Source organism: Ochotona princeps, chromosome 17, assembly GCF_030435755.1.
Source record: "Ochotona princeps isolate mOchPri1 chromosome 17, mOchPri1.hap1, whole genome shotgun sequence".
NCBI classification, from domain to species: domain Eukaryota; kingdom Metazoa; phylum Chordata; class Mammalia; order Lagomorpha; family Ochotonidae; genus Ochotona; species Ochotona princeps.
The window spans coordinates 12,029,785-12,052,888 of NC_080848.1; the positions used below are offsets into that span (position 1 = coordinate 12,029,785).

Genomic DNA, 23,104 nt, shown 5'->3' on the forward strand with positions numbered 1-23,104 from the left:
ATTTGCTCTCCTGTAATGGTGAAGGAAGTAGAAAACAAATTTATCTGGAAAACTATATTTTAAAAAAGTTTTAACAGAGCTTTCATAGGCTAAATCTGCTTATTTTTATAAAGGTGTATTTATTTATTTGAAAGAGTTAGAGTTACAGAGAGCAAGGGAGAGACAGATCTTTCACCCACTGGGTCAATTTTCCCAAGTGGCATCCAGGGAAACCCAGAAACCAGGAATTTCAACTCAGTTTCTCATGTGGGTGGCAAGGGCCCAACATTTTGAGTTATCTTCTGCTGCTTTCCCAGGCCATTTGCAGGGAGCTGAACGGCATGTGGAGCAGCCAAAAGAATCCAAGCCAGTGCTTATGTGGGATGCTAGAGTCATGACAGGCAGTTTAGCTGGAGTGCAAGATTCTATAAATCTTTCGTACCATGAATTTCCTAGAGTGGAGGTGGGAAAGATGGATTAAAGGTATAGGGGAAGATACTATTTCTGTCACTCTTAATTCCCAAACCCCAGCAGATTTGAAATCTGGGAAAAGGTGGAAACAGCTTCTTTCCAACCTATTCAATGCACCGATTAGCTGTTTCTTATGACTGCACTTATATGGTGAAATAAGCAACCCCTTGAAGAAATGATATTACTAAGAACTGTTCTATCTGCCATGTGTTACCCTCCAGTTTACACCAACTCTCAAACTGCTACATGCTGTTTTACATAAAATTTATGTTTTGAATAATAACCAGAACACATTTGACACCTAAGAAAGATATATTATTACAGCTAGAGAATGATGAACATATGTATTTTTGAAAGCACTATTAGAGATTTGTTTTCTGATTCATACAAAATAAAAATGTATGCAGTAAAACAAAGTAAATATAACTGTGTTTATTAGCACAATATCAGTTTCTGTGTGGCTACTAGTTATTCAAAATGGGTTCTCATATGTCCCTTTAAAAACTCCACTAATAATAATCTACAGTTCTAGAAAGCAGAAAATAATTCATGTTGTCTGAGCCAAAAGGCAACATTTCATAGCTGTACCATTGATCTGACTTACAGAACTTAGTCATAAATCCATTGAAAAGTATGAATACTAAAAGTCAGACATGACAGGTAGCCCCACATGAAGTGGGGGATGGAAGCCATGCAAGTGTGAAGAAAATGTTCTTTCAGTCTGATGAAAGGGTTAGTAAGCAGAATATCAAAATAAATTCCTCTAAATAAAGTACCTACCACCTGAAGATTTAAATACTAATTTCCTAACAGAATAAAATAAAAAAATCCTAAATTAACAAAGATTTAATTATTATAATTTAAACTTTACAAATAATTCAATAAAGGATGCACTAATAGAACATTAACAGTGACACAGAAAACTATTATTAAAAATTAGTGAAATTTAAAAAGGTGCATTGGCTTATTTGCAAATAATTGTTTCAAAAATAATGGGCCATTATAAGCATTTTCATAAAGTTGTCAGCTAACCAAAATAAAGAGGCTGTAATATCAGAACTAATTTTTTTTTCATCTATCATTTTCTTATTCAGAATTTACGGTTATAAAGTAAAAATTTTAAATTTATACACATTAATTGCTGAGGTTGGTGTCTTGGTGCAGTAAGCTGCCACTTGCAATGCTGGCATTTCTTTTTTCTTTTCTTTTTTTTTTTTTAAGATTTATTTATTTTATTACAAAGCCAGATATACAGAGAGGAGGAGAGACAGAGAGGAAGATCTTCCGTCCAATGATTCACTCCCCAAGTGAGCCGCAACAGCCGGTGCGCGCCGATCCGAAGCCGGGAACCAGGAACCTCCTCCAGGTCTCACATGCAGGTGCAGTGTCCCAATGCCTTGGGCCGTTCTCAACTGCTTTCCCAGGCCACAAGCAGGGAGCTGGATGGGAAGTGGAGCTGCCAGGACTAGAACTGGTGCCCATATGGAATCCTGGTGCGTTCAAGGCGAGGACTTTAGCCGCTAGGCCACGCCGCTGGGCCCAATGCTGGCATTTCATAAGGGTACCAATTCATGTTCCTGTTGCACCATTTCCTCTCCAACTCCTTGCTAATGTGCCTGGGAAAGTAGTAGAGGATGGTCTAAATGATTAGGTGTCTACTCCCAGTTGGGCGACCTGGAAAAAGCTTTGGCTTGGCACAGCTCCAACCACTGCAACCAGCTCTCTCTCTCTCTGTAACTCTGCCTTTCAAGTAAATAAATCTTGGGGAAAAAAAAAAACGAATTTCTTCTCAGTTTAATTTTTAATCATCTCCTAATTTACAAATCATTTAACAACAGTCTAATAAAAGGCATTTTGTGTTTCACTTTTACTTGAAAGAGACAGAAGATATCATTTATTCCCTAAATGCCTACAACAACCAAACCTGGGCCAGACTGAAGGTAAGAGCTGACAACTCAATCCAGGTATACCATGTGTGTAGCAAGGACCAATCACTACCCGAGCTCTCCCAAGGTACAGATTCTGAATAGACCCAAAATAGATGAAGAAGCTAAACTAAGCATTAAACATCTTTGCACAAAGACAAGCCCAGTCCCAAGTGGCTCCACTGCCAGATTCTATTAGATACTTCAGGAAGAAATAATTATTCTGTTATAAATCTTATCAGGGTATGGTAAGAAAATCAAGAAAGAGGTTTAGGTGGGAGTGAATGACTTAGGAAAAACAGTTCAAGTCAGATACATGAGGCTAGATTTCCAATCAACAATTAAAAATGCGCAGTAATAATTATTTGACTTAGAAACTTAGTTCAATCAATTGGAATATCACACTTCGTCATGTTTAAAAAATTCGTTAATATGTAAGTTAAAGCTTTGGCAAAAAGTTTATAAACTAAAGTTTTTTTCATATTATCTGTTGATAATTTTCTTATAAGAGCTATATGTAAAATTTTATTTTTGCTCTGATCTTTTTGGTATTTCATAGCAGAATAAAATGTAAGAAAAAACTTAATGAGCATTTCAATGGCAGATGGAAAATGCTAAATTTGTTTTATTTTAAAATGTATTTATTATTTAGCTATACTTGAAAGGTAATAGTGAGAATGAGAGGCAGAGAAAGAGATAGAGAAAGAGAGAGAGAGCGAGAGCGAGCTTCTATTTGCTGATTCACTCTCCAAATGCTTGCAACAACCAGGTTAGAGCTAGGAGCCAGGAACTCAATTCAGGTCTATTGTGTTGCTGGCAGGAACCTAAAAACTTGAGCAATTAGCAATAGCTGATTCCCAGCTTGCATTAACATTAAGCAGGATCAGGAGTAGAAGAGCTGGAACTTAAATGGGACTCTAACATGGCATGTGAGTGGCTGACTAACCTACTGTGCCACAATATTCATCACTGAGTTTTGTTTTAGAAAGAGCAGTGGAAGAAGACAACTATGTTTGGGACTTCGCAGAGCCTCAGTCAGGTAGTGAGGCAATGCTTCTTGCCAGAGTCCAATTCTAATGCTAAGTATCCAAGTCTAACACTAATCACCCTCACTTCAAAAAAATTGAACAATGAGTAAAAGTAACATGTAATATTTGTTGAAAAGTTTATTTGAAATTTTTAAATTAAGTTCATTTAATCTCCATAGTATTTCTATGAAGAACATAATTACAGATTCGAAGAAGGGAAGACAGAACCACAGGATCTCATACCCAAGATGGTAGCAATTAAGTGACAGAGTACAGACTCACAAGGTGGGCATTTTGGATTCAAGTACGAGTGTGTTACATTTTTGAAATTATTAACTTTAGTTATGGGGGACAGGAGGGAGTGAGAGAACATGAATGAGAGACATAGAATGATGAGACACAGAGACAGAAAAAGCAGAGAACTCCTGCCTGATAATTCATTCTTTAAGTATGGGAATCATTTTAGGATATAAAAAATGGCCTTAAATGACCCATAAAAATGGCTATGAGCATTACTGATACAGACGCAGTGTGGCAGAGATTACTATTGTCTACCAATATGCATGTCTTTAGTCCTTTTTAGGTAAAAGGCTAACTACAAAGGAACATCACCTTCTACAACTTAGGAAATACTAAGAAACTGGCTCTAGCCAACAAAATGAAAGAAATGACATAATGTGTCCATGAGTCTATACACCAGCTGTTTCTCCAGCAAAAGCTGGACTGCTGTAGCCCCACAGGAGGAACAGCCACCCTAGAGAGGTGCCTGGGCTTGGGGAGAACTAGAAGCAGACATCTGCTGTGTCAAGTATTGAGATCTATTAATTTATTTAAATATTTATTTATTTGAAAAGGAGAGAGACTGAATCAGTCTTTCATCTGCTGGTTCATTTCCCAAATGACCACGATAGCCAGAGCTGGGCAAGGCCAAAGCCAAGAGCCTACACCCGTGTGGGAGACCCTGAAGAAGTTCCTGGCTCCTGGCTTTGAATCGGCTCAGCTTTGACTGCTGTGGCCACTTGGGGAGTGAATCAGTGGATGGAAGATCTTTCTGTATCTCCTTCTCACTGTAAAATCTGCCCTTTCTAAAAAGAGAGAGAGAAAATATTTTTTCACCAAAATGGCACTGAAAGGTGAAGCAGGAAGCTCCTGCCCCTCCCCAGCTGAAGCCAAAGCAAAGGCTCTGAAGGCCAGGCCAAGCAGGCAGTGCTGAAAGGTGTCCACAGGCACAAGATCCACACATCACCCACCTGCTGGTGGCCAAGATGCAGCGCCTGTGACGGCAGCCCAAATACCCCTGGAAGAAGCTTGAACTCATGCCATCATCAAGATCCCCCTGACCACAGAGTCTGCCATGGAGATAGAAGGCAACACACTCATACTCATTGTGGATGTCAAGGCCAACAAGCACCAGATCAAACAAGCCAGGAAGAAACTTTATGACACTGATGTGATCAAAGTCAATACTCTGATCACACCTGAGAGAGAAAAGAAGGCATGACTGGCTCTCGATTATGATGCTCTGGATGTTGCCAACAAAATCGGGTCAAATAAACTGCAATCACCTTTCTAATTCTAAACATGTTTTCATCAAAAAAAAAAAAAAAAAAAGAAGAGAAAATATCTTAAATTCAGAATTATTTGAAAGTTTACATATCTGTTAGAATTACAGCTAATGTTGTTATAGTGCATGAGGATGATTTTCTAGATTGACTAGTTATATAAATTTTAAAAAAGGTTTATTTCAGAGAGGACATATGAGATTTGTCCTTTTTGGATTGGCTTATTTCATTGAATGAAATGTTCTCTAGTTAGGACAATTTCGTTGCAAATGGTAGAATTTCATCCTTTTTAATGACTGAGCAGTATTCTGTAGAATAGATGTACCAGAGTTTCTTTACCCATTCCTCTTTTGACGGGCATCAGGGTTATTTCCATGGTTCTGCTATTGTAAATAGTGCTGCTGTAAATGTAGGATTACATGTCACTTTCTCATATGCAGACTTCATTACCTTTGGATATATTCCCAGAAGTGGGATGGCTGGATCATGTGTTAGATCGATTTCAGTTTTCTTAGCACTTTGCATGTTTACTTCGATAGTGTATGTATCAACCTACACTCCGATCAACAGTAAAGTAAGGTACTTTCTCCTCACATCCACGGCAGCAGGTATTATTAGAATTCTGAATGTAGTCCAATCTCACTGGAGTTAGAAAGAATCTCAATGTAGTTTTTATTTGTATTTCCCTGATAGTTAGGAAGCCTGAACTTATCACATGTTCTCTGTGATACAAGGCAATCTTCATGTAAAATAAAAGGCCAACAGATATATAGGTAAAATTCATACACATATGCACATATATATGTAATCATCTAGAGAAAATATTTATATAAAAACATAAAATTCCAAGAAAATACTACGCTAGAAAAAGCAGTTACAGGCAGGTATGACAAAGTACAAAGTTTCTGCCAAACTATATTTCAATAGCTACTCTTGATTTAATCTCCTATTTTCTGTCCATTCTGTGATAAGCTGTGAATAACACATTTAGGCAATGTGGGAGTCTACGATGAGGAATAAACAGAATAATCTACTGGTGACATGGTTGGAACACTGATTAGGTAACAAAAGAGGTAAATCAGGCAATAGTATACGTAAACAAAAACTGAATAATTGTTTTAAGTCTTACCAATTTTAAGACTTCTCATACAAATAGACTTACAATCCTTTAAGCAAGACAGTATCTTAATTTTTTTTTTGTTTGCTATCTTTCAGGAGAGCCTATCCAGCACTGCATATTTGTGCTGTATCAGTTCCACGGATGGCATCAGAAGCCAAGGCCTGGAGAACAAGCACCTCACGACTGTGTCTTTCACGTGGAGTAGAGAATCTGAAGAGCTCCCATGTGTGCCTAAAATGCTAACTCTAACAGCACAACTGTACGTCAATGGAGAACAACTGTACATCAATGGAGAAAAGCTAAAATTCTCTGATTAACTGTAAACAATGAGGCCATTCTTAAAAGGTTTGCACACTCACAGCTTTTCTTTTTTTTTTTTTTAATATTTCTTCATTTGAAAGGCAGAGAAAGAGGGAGGGAAGGAGGGGGAAGAGAGAGCACTTCCATCTGTAGGTTCATTTCCCAAATGGCCACATCAATTTGAGTGGAACCAGGAGCTCCTTCTAGTTCTCCCACATGGGAGACAGGGCCCTAGCAGTTGGATCATCTTCCATGGCTTTCCTACATACAACAGCAGGGAGCTGCATTGGAAGTGGAACAGCCAGAATGTGAACTCATGCCCACATGGCATGCTGGCAACCAAAGGCAGGGGCTTTGCTCATTATACCATAGCGCTGGCCTCCCTCATAGCCTGTAAACCGTACTACTATACTTCTAAATATGTGAAGGGCTTCATTACAGTCACTCACTAAACTTGCTCTCTAGGAAAAATTAAAAAGATCCCTTAAAAATTCTTCTTTTCATATATTAGTGCTGAGAGAGAAATGGATTCTATAGTAAGCATTCAGTAAATACACAGCAGTTGTTTACTGACAATTTTGAAATGATTTTTCCAAAGGTAGAACCAGTAGGTCTAGAGTTAGTAAGAAAGCAGTAAAAATTACATATGATGACTCAAAACTTTTTTCTTCAAAACTTCAGTAAACAAAATCTTTACCAATCAAAGTGAGAAGTAGAAAATTGTTCACATGACGAAAGATGAATTCCCAATGAAACTGTTGGACATGTGTAGACATTGGAATGCTGGTCTGTCTGACATTGTCTGTACCAGCAATGTCAGGGTACACTTGAATAAGAAACTGATGGAATTATGATTCCTTATGAAGAACTATACCACTGTAGTAAAATGGGGAAAATCTGTCGGGGGGTGGGAGCTTGGGGGGAATCCCAGTCTACACAAAATGGTATGACGTAATTTAAAAATTCAAAATAAAATAGAACTAAGCTTCAATACCCTTCGACATGTACGAGAGCCAAATGGGATATGAGGCAGACTGGACTAGTCTACTACACATACTGGCAAACCAGGGTAGGGGAGGGCATGGTGGGGGTTACTGTGGGTCGCTGTGGCTAGGCTGCAGCTCCCACTGGTTTATGTGAGGGCCGAGTGTATGCTGGGCGGAACCAGGCTGGACTGCAACACCCATTGGTTCCAGTGGAAGTTAGGGCTGAAAACAGAACCAACCCAGCGATTGCAACCACCAGCTGGTAGGGGCGGTGGACTGTGCTAGGCCCTATACTTGCTAGTATATACAAGAATCTGGTCTGGGAACACCTCAGAGTTTCTTTTGGGAATCTCCCTATTCGAACTGCCGGACTCAGAACCCTAACCGGGAAAAGACAGAAGACAGAACAGGTCAATTAACCACCACAGCTATATGTTGGCAGTGAAAAACTGGACAAATGGAGACTCTATGATGGACTATGTCAATCAGTGGATTCTTCAACGACCTCATCGTGCCTGGAGTGGTGAGATTGGCAGCGATTCATAGCTGGTGAACTATCAAAACCGCTTGAGCAAGGATCTCAGAGCATGCCCCATGTCAGGGACCTGGGATGGGTGGGAGACTGGGTGGGGCTTCTCCCTCAATATTCCGTTTACCTCAGATACATGAAGGAAACAATGGGGAAATGATGGTCTTGCCCACTTCCCTATAGCCCTTGTACTTTTTTACCCTAATTAACTAAGTAAAGATTGTCAAAAATACAATAAAAAATATATATACATATAAAAAGAAAATTGTTCACATGAATAATGTGCCAGTACTGTGCTAAAATTCTATAGAACAGAATAAAATGATAATAATGACTGGCAATAAGTTTGAGGTGATGGATATTTCAATTATACCGATCTTATTACATATTATATACATTAAATGAAATATCATACTATACCCCATTAATATTTATGAGTATTATATATCAGTTACATTTAAAGAATGGATTAAAAGTGAATTCTTTCCCAGGAACAAAAAGGGCTGTGCAAACATTTTCAAAGATTAAAGTGTGAAAGCCAGTAACTTTTTGGCTTGTTTTTGGAATGCACAGTTGCTGCTAATCTTATAATAGGGAGCCCTCAATAGGGAACACTCAGTAATTCTAACCCTGGATAAAGAATCATATTTCACCGACCTTACATTAACTGTCAGAAATTTCCAGTCTTTATAAGAGGACTAGTTGCTTTTCAATCTCCCTAGAAAACCTGGTGTTATCTGGCATCAATAGGAGAGAACAGGGAAGAAGCTGAGAAGATTATTTTCTGCTAGAAGGATAGTGGAAAGTAAAGAGCAAAAGCGAAGAGGGTTAGCTAGAGAAACAGAACTTTTATTCTGTCAGCTTCCACTTAGAGGTGGAGCTCACAGGGGATTTTCTTCTGGCTTCCCTTAAAAACACAAAGGCATGGAGTATTATTGGCCTTACTCTTAGCTTCATGGTAATAAGAGGGGAGGCCTATAAACATGCAAGAAGCAGACCCTGACTTAGCCTAGGGGTCTTTCTTAATTCTTAAGATTTTCATAAATGACCTGCCACCGATGATTTGTTACAGTAGGATAGACATATTGCACTTTTCACTGTATTGCTTTTCTTAAGATTAAAGAAAGAAAGAAAGAAAAAAAAGAAGAAAAACCAAAACCAAAGAACCTTACCACAGGATGGAGGTTGAAGCAGAGTTGCATAACTCAGTAAAGAAGTTAAAACACAAATTCCAGAATATATATAGTTTTCTTGTGAATTTTGTTACTATACTAATAGGTCTCACCAGATGTGTGGAAGAGAAAACTGAATTACACACAAAGATCAAACAAATTTGGTAAGGAAAACAACAATCAAATTGGATGCTTTTTTTAAAAAAAAAACAAAATCAGGCATGAAAATTAAATATTAGCCCCTTAATACTCAAATCTTCCTATTATTTGAAGCAAGTAACTTAAAGAAGTGTCAGTAGTTATGAATGGTAACATTCTCAAAACCTTGTTTTGCTTCCATACAGCCAAGTAATTTATAATATGGGTCTTCTTACAACTACTAACTCTCAACAAAATATGAACAAACTTCACCTGAATAATGTGGAGATCAAACACAAGTAGATTCTGCAGGGTTAACCTTCAAAAGGTAAGAATTTAAATGATAAGGGCCTGCCATAGTAAAACCAGCTAAGTTCACAGCAGCTGTGGCAGCGGTAGCTGTAGTGCCCGTTTGGCTCTGCAGGGCTGCATGCAGCCAGGTGATTCTGACTCTGCACCCAGGAAGTGGCTGGGCAAGGGGGGCACATTACACACACAGGGTGAGAGGCAAGCACAACCTCCCCACCCCTACTCTTCCACAGGTTCCCAGGGGAACGCTGCCAAGGCAGAGTGTTCATACAGGGCTGGTGACAGGAACACCTCTACTCGCTCGGTTGGCAGAGCAGGCTCACCAGGCTGAGTGGATCCCCAAACCCCATGGCTCGGTAAGTCTTGTACACAGAAGGTGGGAATTCTGCAACTGCATGACAGTCTGTGGTGTCTATGTGGAACTTTCATTTCCCAAGAGTTATCTGTGAAAGCCCAAGAATCTGTCTTCCTGATTTCTCAATGTAAAATATGAAATTGTTTAATTTGGAATGCCTTGTAATTTATTTGAAGAGGGACTAATGTTTACACTTTCAAATTATTCTGAATAAAAATATTCATTATGTCAATAATATTATGCAGAAAGACAAAATTAAGATAATCATCGACTAAGATCATCTCAAACTTTGGAGAATGAGGACATTGACAGATGAAGCCTCTGTCATAAGTTAGGCATTGGTAAATTATGACTTATGCCTTTTTTAGTTTTTAATAACCTGTGAGCTAATAATGGCCTTTATATTTTAAACAGTTATAATTTGAACTGTAATATAATTACCTATATAATACCCATGATTTTTTTTTTAAGATTTTATTATTATTGGAAAGCCGGATATACAGAGAGGAGGAGAGACAGAGAGGAAGATCTTCCGTCCAATGATTCACTCCCCAAGTGAGCCACAACGGGCCGGTATGCGCCGATCCGAAGCCAGAAACCTGGAAACTCTTCCGGGTCTCCCACGCGGGTGCAGGGTCCCAAAGCTTTAGGCCGTCCTCGACTGCTTTCCCAGGCCACAAGCAGAGAGCTGGATGGGAAGTGGAGCTGCTGGGACCAGAACCGGCACCCATATGGGATCCCGGGGCTTTCAAGGTGAGGACTTTAGCCGCTAGGCCACGCCGCCGGGCCCAATATTCTTGATTTTGTCCATTAGTTAGCCAAGTTAAAATTATTTAATATTTGTTCTTTTAAAAAGTTTCATGTTCTCCATTTCAACTAAATGGTCAATTTAGCTTTATTAGAACTACTAATAAAGTTGTCATAAAGTCAATTTTACTTTTTTCTTTTTATATTATTTTACTTTGTTAAAGTTTACATTTACCCACTTGGGAGACCCAGAACAAGCTCCTGGCTCCTGGCCTTGGATCGGCTCAGCTCCAGCCATTGCGGCTGCTTGGGAGTAGATCAGTGGACAGAAGATCTTTGTCTCTCCTTCTCCCTGTAAATCTGACTTTCCAACAAAAATAAATAAATCTCTTTTTTAATTTAGATTTTTTAAAGAAAATACAAAGGTACCTACTGCCCAAATGCAGACAATTCTGCTGCAAGCGTTATAATAAGAAACACGTCTCTATCAGGCTGTGCTTTTTGCAGCACGGAGTCTCAGAGTTCAGCTTGTATCTGAGTGACCTGGAGAGCCCGTGAAAACACAGATTGGCAAAGCACAGCCCTGAGCTTCTGCTATAACTACGGTTGCATCAGCTTAGGGCCTGAGAATCTACATCCTAAACAATTTCAGGTGATGCTGGCCCTTACACCACATTTTAAGATTCGCCAATCTAAATGTTCATCAAAGTTCCTTCAGAATTTGAAATCCATGAGATATTATTTTTAAGTCTACAAACTAAGTTATTCACATCTTATTTGAACAACCACTAACATTGAATATTTATGCATTAGCCTAGTGATGACAGTGAATTCATATCCAAGGCCATCCGACTGGGGCAAAATAGGAAAAACATTGTTGCAAACGGTAATAAAGATGTCCCTTTTTGTGGAGTGGGGAAGGGACTGCTCAGGAAGAAAAACCAAAAAACACAAAGAAGCAACAAGAGCTCTTCCCGAGAACAGCTTTAAATTCATCTCTGAAGCATTGCAGCCAGAAGTTTTCTGCACGGCAATTTTTTTTTTTTGAAGTACAGATTTCAATTACGATCAGGGTTATTTTAGCTTGCACGCTGGTGTGACAATGATTACATTATTTTTGCTCTTAGACATTCAGCTTAATAAAACTGTGCTGTCCACTTACAAAAACAAGATGGAGAATCAGTCATATATGTCTTTTGCTGTCCAACATATTATACAGTAATTTCCTCAGCACTATTTTATTTCAGGTTAACTAACACAGGTTTTGAAAAACTTTCCCGAGTTCTTATATTCTGTGTTGTGTCTTGAGTCTTCTCATATGCCTCATACTCCTCAGTTTCAATTCCCTGAACCTACTCTTCACTTATGCTGATGCTGATAAACTCAGGCTGAGCTAAGCTGCAGCATCCACAGGGGTGCACAAGAGCCAGAAGGGATGTGGGACAGACTGGGTTAGGCCGCAGTTCATACTGGCACACAAAAATCAAGGCTAGGTGTGGGCCTGGTGGGTTTTACTGGGGGTCACTGCGAACAGGCTGAGGCACCTATCGATATTAGAGATGGAGCTGGGGGCAGAATCAATCAGGCAGCTGTATCCACCAGTATATGTTGGCTGCTGCTCGTGACAGATTGAACTCAACCCTGCACTGGCTTGTGCACACAAGACTCAAGTCTGGGGTCACCTAGTTGGCCAACTCCCCAACTAGAAGGCTGTACTCAAACTCTGGCCAATGGGAAAACCACAATATATGTTGTCTGACCTTGGAGTGCATGTGTCAGGACTGGGCCTCCTCAGTTGCTAAGGCCTGTGCCAAAGTCAGCATGTCCAGATGTACATGGGGGACATGACAGCTGGCTTAGCTGGGCCTTGCCAGAGGATAGAAAGTAGAACAGGTTGGACCACTCTCCTGAGTCAAGCTTTACAACATGTTCCCAGGCCTGTGGATGCACTAAAGTAGACTTGCTTAGTCAACAGGCCTTGGAAAGATTTTCTCAACCCTGGTGCAAGAAGCTGATGACGTCTCAGAACTACCAAAACCACTCAAGTAACACCCTGGGAACACTCTTCCTCACATCCAGGATCTCTAAAGCATCATCAAATGACTGTTCCCTCATCTGGGTGCTGATATAGTTTGACAGCAGAGTAGCCCTCTCTCTTTTCCTTTGGACACAAGGAAAAAAAATTAAAACATTGGCTCCACCCACCTGCCTCCATACTTTGATCCTTCCCATCCTAATCAGACATCCACATGGGTGTGCATCCCTCTCAACTATATAAACCATATTAAAAATAAAATTTAACAATGCACATTGTTTTTGTTTCAAAATAGATTTCTTTCTTTTGTAAACTGAATGAAAAGGTACAGTGTAGCCAATTTTTTTAAAAGAAAAACAGAAAACTTAGGTATAAGATGAATTTGAAAAATATTTCCACCTCAATTTATTGTACCATGTTAGTAACCTAATCTTTATTGACATTATTTGGTTCAAAATTCTTAGCATAATCTTCCTAGAAACATTAATTTCATATAAGGGCTCTTTCTTTTTGGATTCATACTTTATTAATGTATGTGTAATTTAATTATCACAACAACAAGTACAATGAACACTGATTTAACTCCATCTTAGCAGGAACAAGACAGGGAGAAGAGAGTTGCCTAGATGTGTTAGAACGTAGCCTACTGGCCTCTAACATATACCTTGTCCAAGACAAGCAGTTGTCACACAGGGAATGGAAAACATTAATTAGTCCTGCAAGTAGCTAGGTGATGGTCAGTTAAGAAAGCTCTTGTAACTGGTAGAGTTAACCCACAGGTCTTGGTTAGATGCAGAATGCCGATGAGGATATAAGAGAGGATTTTCAGAAGAAAAAGCAAATTTCTTTTAAATATGTCATTATGCTTCTAAACTACCAATTGTGAAGGTTTAGATTTGGAGATACAGCACGTGATATAAAATTCCACCCAATTCCTCTGGTGACTGACGAGAGCCAGTGATTCTAAGGAGCAGCACAGGGACGACCCAAACTGTTCCAGAGCAGGAAGAGACTTCCACTAACAAGAGGATCACTTACACTCTGTCATACTTCAGTCTCGAAAACCGTCACTTTTATGACATTCTGTTGCTGAGTCTCTAAATAACAAACTAAATGAGAAGTATCAAAAGCAGCAATAGAAATACAACAAAACCACTCCACACAGAAAATCTGGACAACAGACACCTTTTCAAAATCCAAGTCATAATGTAAGAAAAATTACCTAATTAGCTTCACCATAAAATTAAAGTAAAAGCAGAGGAGGTAGTTCCTAGGTCAATGTCATATTGTACAAATAAAATACCATTTAAAATATGAATAAATCTAAGCAAAGACATGGTATTAAGATATCTACAAACGTTGTTCATTGAAACAATGATTTATCCCCAGAAATAATAGTAGAAATGATAAACACTCGGTAAACAGAATTCCAGAATATTCTAGTGGTGAGAAAAAATTAACTGCAAATTTTAACGTCAGTGTTGGCAAACTCTATCTGTCCTTATCTGGTGCGTCAATCTGAGAAATGGTCATAACTTCCTGGTGTCCCTAGGTAACCTGGGCCTAACAAGTTTTCAGTAGTCAGTTCTAAAAACAGGCCAAATTGGAATAAAGAAAATGACTTCTCTTTTTTCTAGACACTATAATATTATCAGTAAATCTTAAAATCAGGAAGGTTAGCAGGAACATGACTCATTTGTTATACCTACTTCTAGACTCAGTTTAAAAGTTTACTATCAGAAGTCTGACAAATAAAATGGTGAGTCATTCATTTTCAAGATCTCACTTTAATAAACCTTACTGAGCAATGGTTCTTAACATACTAACAGCGTTATTTTCTTGGCCTGCAAAGCCAAAGGCATTGAAGTTAAGAATATTATGGAGTCTCTAGGTAAGCTCAGACTGTTCACTGATTTATTCTATTAATGTTTATAAAACATTTACTTTGAACGTCTACCATGTGGCTGACACGGTGGTCACAGTAATAAACACTGTTCATTTACAGAAAAACATGTTAAACACACACACTAAACAATAACAACAATGAGCCATGACCGAACATTTACCATGATTCCAAACTGTCTAAAGTAACTTGGCCACATGGACTTCACAGAAACCCTACGAAATTAGGTATCAGTGTTACTTACGTTTTTGAAGAAAAAACCAAGGCAGAGACAGGTGAAGCTACCTGCCTGAGCACAAAGCACTAAGTATCACTCAGGATTCAAATACAGGTAGTCAGGGTGCAGAATACCCAAACTATGTTATACAACTTTATGTCACATTACAATGCTAAATAATTTTAAATTATATTCATAATACATTATAAGATAGATTAAACTCACTGTGCATCAAATTTATAACTGTACCATAATTCTAAGCTTTTCATTATACCAGAATGAGACAGTATATTTATTTATTTATGCTTTTAGTAGGGGGTTTCTTTTAAATTGAAAAGGAAAAAAATTGCACACTTATCTATTGTTCTGGTTTGAATATGAAAGTAGTTTCCACTAAATATCATATAAATTCACACTACTCTTACTCTGAACATACTCTTACTATATTTATTACTGTTAGGGGACCAATATTCATATGCACTTGATAGCTAGATGCTTTCTAAATCTAGGCATTCTTTTTTGTTGTCATACAAGTGGAAACCTTCTGGTTAGAACTTTAATTACTCAATAATCACTTTAAAAAACTTAAACCTAGCCAGTAAAAGTTACAACAACTTATTTTCTACTAACGAAAAACTGAAACACTGAGCACAGAAAAAGTAGAGAAAGCTACAAAGGGATGAATAGGATCTTGGAAATACCATTATCAACTATTATCAGGTACTGTGTTCTAGAGGATGTCGTCAGCCTTTTACCAGTAAAACTTTACTTTATCAGGGCCCCAGTTCTCATCTAGGTTGCTCCGCTTTCCTTCCAGCCTCCGGCCTGTGGCCTGACAAAGCAGTTGAAGACAGCCCAGAGCCTTGGGAGACCTGGAACAAGCTCCTGGCTTTGGGTCCACTCAGCTCTGGCCATTGTGGCCACTTGCAAAGTGAACTAGTGGATGGAAGTTTTTCGGTCTTGTCTTTTCTCTCTGTAAATCTGCCTTTCCAATAAAAATGATTAAATCTTTAAAAAAAAACCCTTTATTTAATCCTTGTAAGCCCAGTGGGAGTTATTACACCCATTGCAAAGATGAGGAAACTGAAGGACAGAGCGTTAACTTCATGTGCCAATATCACACAGCTAGTAAGTCGCTACATCACACTGCAGGAGTTAATGCAAAATAGCCATCTGTTTTAGGGATAGCATCATCTATTTCAATATGAAAATGGGAAATGTATTGGTGTTAAACGGAGAAAGAGAATTTTTTTCACAGGTTTTGAAGAGTACTATCTATACATGATTTTACATAATGAACACTAGAATTCTCAAAAATACATGTGGTTACGAATTTCTAATTAGAGGCTTTCTTCTTCCCTCTCAGCTCCTGTCAATTTTATGTAGATTCTCTATTTTTCCACTTGAAACAAAATGCAAATAACACATCAAATGCAGATCACTATAGCTAATAATTTGGTGGCTAAAGTCCTTGCCTTGCACATGCCAGGATTCTAGGTGGGCGTCAGTTCCTGTCCCGGCTGTCTGCTTCCCATCCAGCTCCCTGCCTGTGGCTTGGGAAAACAGTTGAGGATGGCCCAAAGTTTGGAACCCTGCACTTGTGTGAGAGGCCCGAAAGAGGTTCCTGGCTCCTGGCTTCAGATCGGCTTGGCTCTGGCCCTTGTGGACACTTGGGGAGTGAATCATTGGACAGAGATCTTCCTCTCTCTTTCCTCCTCTCTGTATATCGATGCCTTTCCAATAAAAATAAATAAATCTTAAAATAAACAAACAAACAACTCCACCAAGAACTGGAGTACAGTTCAAGCAATCAAAACGTAAAATTAGTTTCATGATCTTCTTTGAATTTGTATTCTTGACCTCTATGGATTTTAAAAGTGCTTAAATATTCTTTAAAATCCTTCATGAAAAGCTTCAGCTTCCCAGTCAGGCACTAAGCACAACAGCTTAGGCCACTACTTGGGACACCAACATCCTACATTAGAGAGACTGGGATGGAACCCCACCTCCGCTTCCATTCCTGTTTCCTACTAATGCATATTTTGAGAGATAGCAGATGACAAGGCTCAAGTACGTGGGTTTTTGCTACCCACGTGGCCCACCTACATGGGGTTCTTGGCTCTTGGCTTCTATCTGCCACAGCCCTGAGCGTTGCAGGCATTTAGGGCATGAACCAGTAGATAGATGAACTCTCTTTTTTTCTGTCCTTCTATCTTCCAAATAATTATTTTTTTTAAGATTTATTTATTTCTATTGGAAAGACAGATTTACAGAGAGAAGGAGAGACCACTGTCTGTGACTTACTCTCCAAGTGGCTGGAGATAAGCCAGTCCGAAGCCAGGAGCCAAGAGCTTCTTTCTGGTCTCCCTTGAGACCCAAGGCTTTGGGCCATCTTCTGCTGCTTTCCCATGCCACAAGCAGGTAGCTGGATGGGAACTGGAGCAGCTGGGATATAAACAGGTGCTGCTATGGGATCCAAGCACATGCAAGGTGAAGATTTATCCACTAAGTTGTTATCTCATACCCAAATAATAACTTTTTTTTAAAAAAGACCCAAACCTTTAGCTTCCATAAATGCTGTAGCTTGTGGTACTCCATAGTTTCTTTCATAGTACTCCTTACTCATCTCATCTGTCATTTAACATGGGTTTTATTCTTTTGGTTCCTTAAGTGGATATTCCATAAGCTTCACCTCCTTTTCAAATTGTTTTTTTAGTTTTCACTCACGAGATGCGGAAGTTGTAGAGAGGGAGGGAAAGAGAGAGACAGAAAGAAAGAGGTAGAAGGGGAGAAAGAGGAGGGGGGAGAGGGATCTTTCATCTACTGATCATGTCGTATCTGCCGGTTCATGCCCATCCATCCAATAATTTAGGCATAAGGGATTAAGATTCCAATTCAGGTCTCCAACTGTAATACCTGCTCTAAGGTGATCAAGAACCTTAGGGGCGGGCATTGTGCTGCAGCAGGTTAAGCTGCTGATTCCAATGCCTAGTTTTTTGTCCCCCACAATTTATTTATTTATTTTAAAAATGATCTTAGTTGATTAGGGTAGAAAGGGTCAAGGGCTACTGGAAAGTGGGTAATACCATTGTTTCCACACTAATATTTTTTCCCCTGTATCTGGGGTCATGGGAGAAACAAAGGGAAAAGCCCCACCCAGCCTCCCACCCATCCCAGGTCCCCAATGTGAGGGCATGCTCCAATGCTTAGTTTGATGCCCAGCTGCTCTCTGAGAGATCTGAGTAAATTATAAATTTCCAGAATCTTCTAGAGCACCAATACGACAGCTGTCATCACTTTGTTCTGCATGGTTTACACACTCTTATTTCTTTGATACAACTTTAGTAGTTACTTCTTCCTGTGTTCTTGAAACACTACTTGCTTTACCTGATTTTGTAGGAGATAGGTAACAAATAGAGCCACTGCAAACTATGTTTTAAATATCTTTGGTGAAACAATTAGGTGACCCCCTTAATTGTGAGACTTCAAAGAGCTTTAAAAATACTATGCTTTTAGCTTTCCTGTGATCATAATCTTCTCTATTCCTTGGTCATCCCACTGGAGTGTCCTTACTCATTTTCTAACTGAGCAGGCCTTCAACCTTCAACCAGATTAATTTTTTCATTCTTGACCCTTCATTTTCTATCTCTTTCTTAAGACACAAGCACTTTTTAAAATTCAGGACTCTATTTTAAAATAATGCACAGAACCAGGCAAATCAAGCACCAGATTCATTTGTTCATCCTTGACCCTTAAATCTCAATCTCTTTCTCCAGAGAAACCCATTTCTTAAGTTTCAGGACACTATTTATAAAACACAGCCTAGACCAGGTTAACTAAGTAATATATTATAAACTAAAAATATATACAAGTGGGTAGGTAGTATGCAAATTTAGGTAGGAAGAAGTATGGTACATTTTATAAAGAATAGGTTTTGTTTAACGTATTTGTATCTTTTATGATGTGAAAATCACTGTACAATGTAGACCGTTTTAGAAGAAAATCGTGACACTTTCAAGGAATTTCTAGTTTGCTTCAGAGTGATCTTTAAGACTGTATCCCAGAATCCATTAGTAAATATTAGAATTCCTCTAAGCTGAAAGTATCCAAGGAAAAGCGCAGTAAGTGCTGTAGCAGGTTGACGGCGAACAGAGGCGGGGAAGAGCAGTTATCACTAAGAGGATGCTTCCTCAACGCCAAGGGCTAGACTCACATGCTCTACATTTCCAATGTTTATAACAACACTAGGAAAAAGCACTGCATTATTTTTATCAGAGAAACCACAGGAAGTTAACCAGTCCTACACTACAAGTTACAGCAATGCAAATGTTTATTTTTATGCAATATTGGAACTTACAAAGTATGCATTTAATTGCTTAAATAGTATGACTGATTCTTGTGAGAAAAAAAATAGAATGACTGAAAATTATTCTGGAACATAAATTGTTCAGTCTTAATGTAGATCCAGATAAAAATTAGGTAAAAGATTATTAACAGTGCTAACAAATTCTCCAAAATATTCAGAGTATTATTGGGATGACATTTAAGTCTTAGCTAATAAAAACTTGGTGGGAAATTTAAGCTTCTAATGTTTATACTTTTGTACACTAGTCAATTTTCTTTTATTATCTAAAAGCAATACTTACTATCAACTAAGATTATACCTGGTTAAACTTATGTGAATAATATTAAAACGAATTTTTAAAGAAATTCAGAAAGTAAACCTAATAATGTATAACTATTTTAAAATGGAGGGGGATGAACTATAATCCAAGCATGAGGTTTTAATTATTTTCACAGAACTCGGCTTGGTAAATCTGCAGCTTGAATCCTTACGTACTAAAATAAACTAGAAGGCTCTTATTTTAAGAAAAACTACCATAGGATATACAAACTTACCATGTTAATATAACAGGGATTGGTTAAACACATTGCAGAATCTCCTAAAATAGGGAACTTTACCAGTGGACTTTAAGTCAGACAATTTACAAACCAGTAGGTTTATCTACAACTTTTCAAAAATGTATTCATCAGATAAAACCCTAAACATAAAAAAGGATATGCCAAGAAAGATGATTTGAAAATAAATAAGTCTGCTATTCAAAATACTAACTTCATTAAAAAGTATGCCAGTCTTCATCACTGCTCCTAAGGATTATGGCTTCAGAGATAACAAAATGTTTTGTATATGTACATTTGAAGGCACAGAGAAATGATAAAGAAGTTTTAACACCACCATTATCAAATTATATAAATGTCAAAATACATGTGTTTTCTTAACCTACACAATGGTTTAAATTGTGCATATGCATTTTATTTAATCTGCTAATTATACACAAAAGAATTAATCTTTCTATTAATGACATATGACTATCAGTGATTAATATTTTCATTATCCTTTAATATTAATTCTCTATAGTCATACATTTCCTGAACATAGGGCAAAGTCGTATGTATAGAGGTAAAAGTCTCATAAATGGAAAGGGAAATAGAAATCAATAGGTATAAGAACCAATTAACAAAACTCATTTTCCTGAACTTAGTCCTGTCTCCAAAGTACACCATTCTCTTAATAACATGTATTTTTCAGGAAGATAAATAACTGAAAAATCAACCTACATCAAAATACCTTTTTTCTTTTATGAGATGGCTAAAGATCCATGCAAATATTCTAATTTTGAAAAAAATCATATTACTACTTTTGGGTATTTTTAAGTTACCATTGTTTAGTTAGCCAAAAAGGAAAAACAAGGGTCACAAAATAGGTAGAGTCTTCTCAGAAAATTCAGTCTGTAAAAGCAATTTACTTTAATCTGATAATTACCAAATGTTCTAAAAATACACATAAAAATGATAAATTTCTAAGTTAGCTGTAATTTAGTTGGGATAACAGAAAAAAAATTCTATATAACAAAGATTAAGGTGTTTCAAAAAATTCTTAAACTGCAAAAATATCCATTTGTAAATAATCCCAGTTAATGACATAATAAAATCTGATGTATTAAGGCAGTACACCTACAAAATTCTAGGTTTTAATACTGTTATTTTTTTAAAAAGGTATTTTTCCTTAGGAGGGAATTACAGTAGGAAGCAGAGATCTAATTTGAATTCATAATCTAAAAAGAAGTGCAATCTGGCCTTCACATATATATTTAAAAATTGAATTTTAAACAGTTCTTTTTGCCATGAATATTCATTTCAAAAGCATAAATTTTAAAAGATTTATATATGTATATAAATGTTTAAAGAACACAATTAAATATATATATATATATATATACCAAATGACTTTCCTAAACGCTAGGTGCCCAATTCTGCCAGGCTGCGTTTCTTTTTTAACAGAGCTGCAAGCAGACCCTCCCGCTGAGAAATCCTTGTAACACACAAACATGCTACTCACAATACTCACAGGCTCCAGTGTTTCCTCCCCATTAGTCGATACTACAGCCTTCCGATACTGAAAGCCTTCTATTCACTGCTCATGTAGCTACCAGGCTTGACACCTCAGTAATGCTTCACCCTTTAACCGTCTCCAATCAGCTCTTCACACTGCCCAGAACTTACTGTGCATTACAGGTGATACTTCTTATAGCAGATGTCGACTACGGTCCCAAAGCACAGGAGCTGCTCCCACAGGGACACAGAACTCCCAACAACAGCTTCACCTGCTTCTTTTTGTATGCAGGGGAGCACTGTGGTATTTGTTTGGAATAACTAATGATTTCAAGACGGATGATACATATGAATTCTTCTCATTAGATTGCTTGACAGAAGACTATTCCTTCATAATACTGCAGCAAATACAGACTGTATGATTCCATTAAGAGAAAAAAAGGAAGTATTTTTTATAAATTTTTCCCTCTGGCGCAGTTTAGTTTACCTTTCTGTTAGAGCAAATTGCTAGAAGAACTGGTTCTTAGGTTTCCAATGGCGCAGCATTAACAGAGTGAATGATACACGATGTGCTTCCTAACATTCAGGAGTAACACAGAAGGCCAGCAGTGCAGCCCAGGTCCACAGCTGATGAATGGTGCAGTGCTGCTGTTGTCATAGCAACCAATGGGGAGGGGGAAGCAGCACCATATAAGGAGCTGTGACATGGATTCTCAGAACAATTTATATTAAAAAGCTGTAAGCTCCTCATGCCTTAAAGGCATAAACTCTATTACAGAATCTTCCTCCGGTTATATTTCTGAATTCTGAATTCAGAGCTGTATGGATATACGTCAAGAATATAGCAGGTAGACAGAAACAAAAAAACTGCAAACTGAGGTAATTAAAATTAATAGTACTTTAGCAAGCCAATATGTATGTGTCTAGTGTATCTTCATAATTTAATGAGTTAGAGTTTAAAATAGGACAGCAATACTTTGCTGCAACTAAGTAGAATTTGAGATAGCGGAAATTCTTTTTTAAAGACTTTGAAAAGCGAATTAAATATCTTTTAGTCAGATGAGCATCAGACACACTAAAATTGCAGCGCCATCAAGTTATGAATTAAGTAGTAATGGTGACAACTGCAAAGAGAGGGACACTGTCTCCTGTGCTCCTTCTGGATTAAAGAAGATTCATCTGACACTCAGAGCCTTTATTTACAAACTAGGAAATCTGCTCAATCAGTTGTGTAGTGGGGTTACTTTTCTATTCCATGATTGTAAAGGCTCCTCTCCTGACAGGGCCTGAAGAACCTTCCTCCTTGGTACTTTCAGGAATCCAGAAGAGCTCCTGCCCTTCCAGTGCCTAGCAGGACAGCTTTTAAAAGGAATCATGGGAGTAGGAGCGAGGCAAAACGCCAATGCATGGGTGGTTGTAACAGTACTCCTGCAGTATTCCAGACATGACTCTGAATTTGTGCAGAAAGAAAACTTGATTAGAATCCTGCATCATGGTTTGCTGGCACTATATGCATATTATTTCAACTATTTCAACAAAGTCATTCCATAGGAAACTGTTTTATAACATCAATGTGTGTTTCTATTCTGTCACCACTCACCTAATGAAATATTCAGATACAATATAAAGGACACTAGGTAAATTTACTTACTAAATTTTTCATTATAATCATTCTTATATAATTATGAATCTGTGGGTCATAGATTTATAATGTGTTAATCTCAAGAAACAACAATGACCTTTGCAAAATGTGACTAACAAGGAAAGACAGATACTGGTTGGTCTCCTGACTGGAATTATTTCCCAGGATAAGTTACTGATTCATTCCAAACCTCTGATACACCATCAGTAAAACATAGTATTAGTACACTTTTCTCTTTTCTCCCTAAAGCTCTTGTGGCAACAGAAAACGATAACACAAAACAAAAACTTGAA

The 23,104-nt window shown here is 37.9% G+C and overlaps 1 protein-coding gene across 6 annotated transcripts in view; it reads right to left on the reverse strand.

Annotated features, from left to right (window-relative positions):
• Positions 1-23,104, reverse strand: part of TANC2 (tetratricopeptide repeat, ankyrin repeat and coiled-coil containing 2) — a 305,743-nt gene that overhangs the window by 151,627 nt on the left and 131,012 nt on the right. Inside the window, exon 1 of one of the 6 annotated variants that reach the window (XM_058675315.1) lies at positions 21,657-21,718. The exons of the other annotated variants lie outside the window; for them this stretch is intronic. The gene's annotated coding sequence lies outside the window, so the exon portion shown is untranslated. Of the gene's footprint in view, positions 1-21,656; positions 21,719-23,104 lie in introns of those variants that run through there. 6 annotated transcript variants of the gene reach the window in all.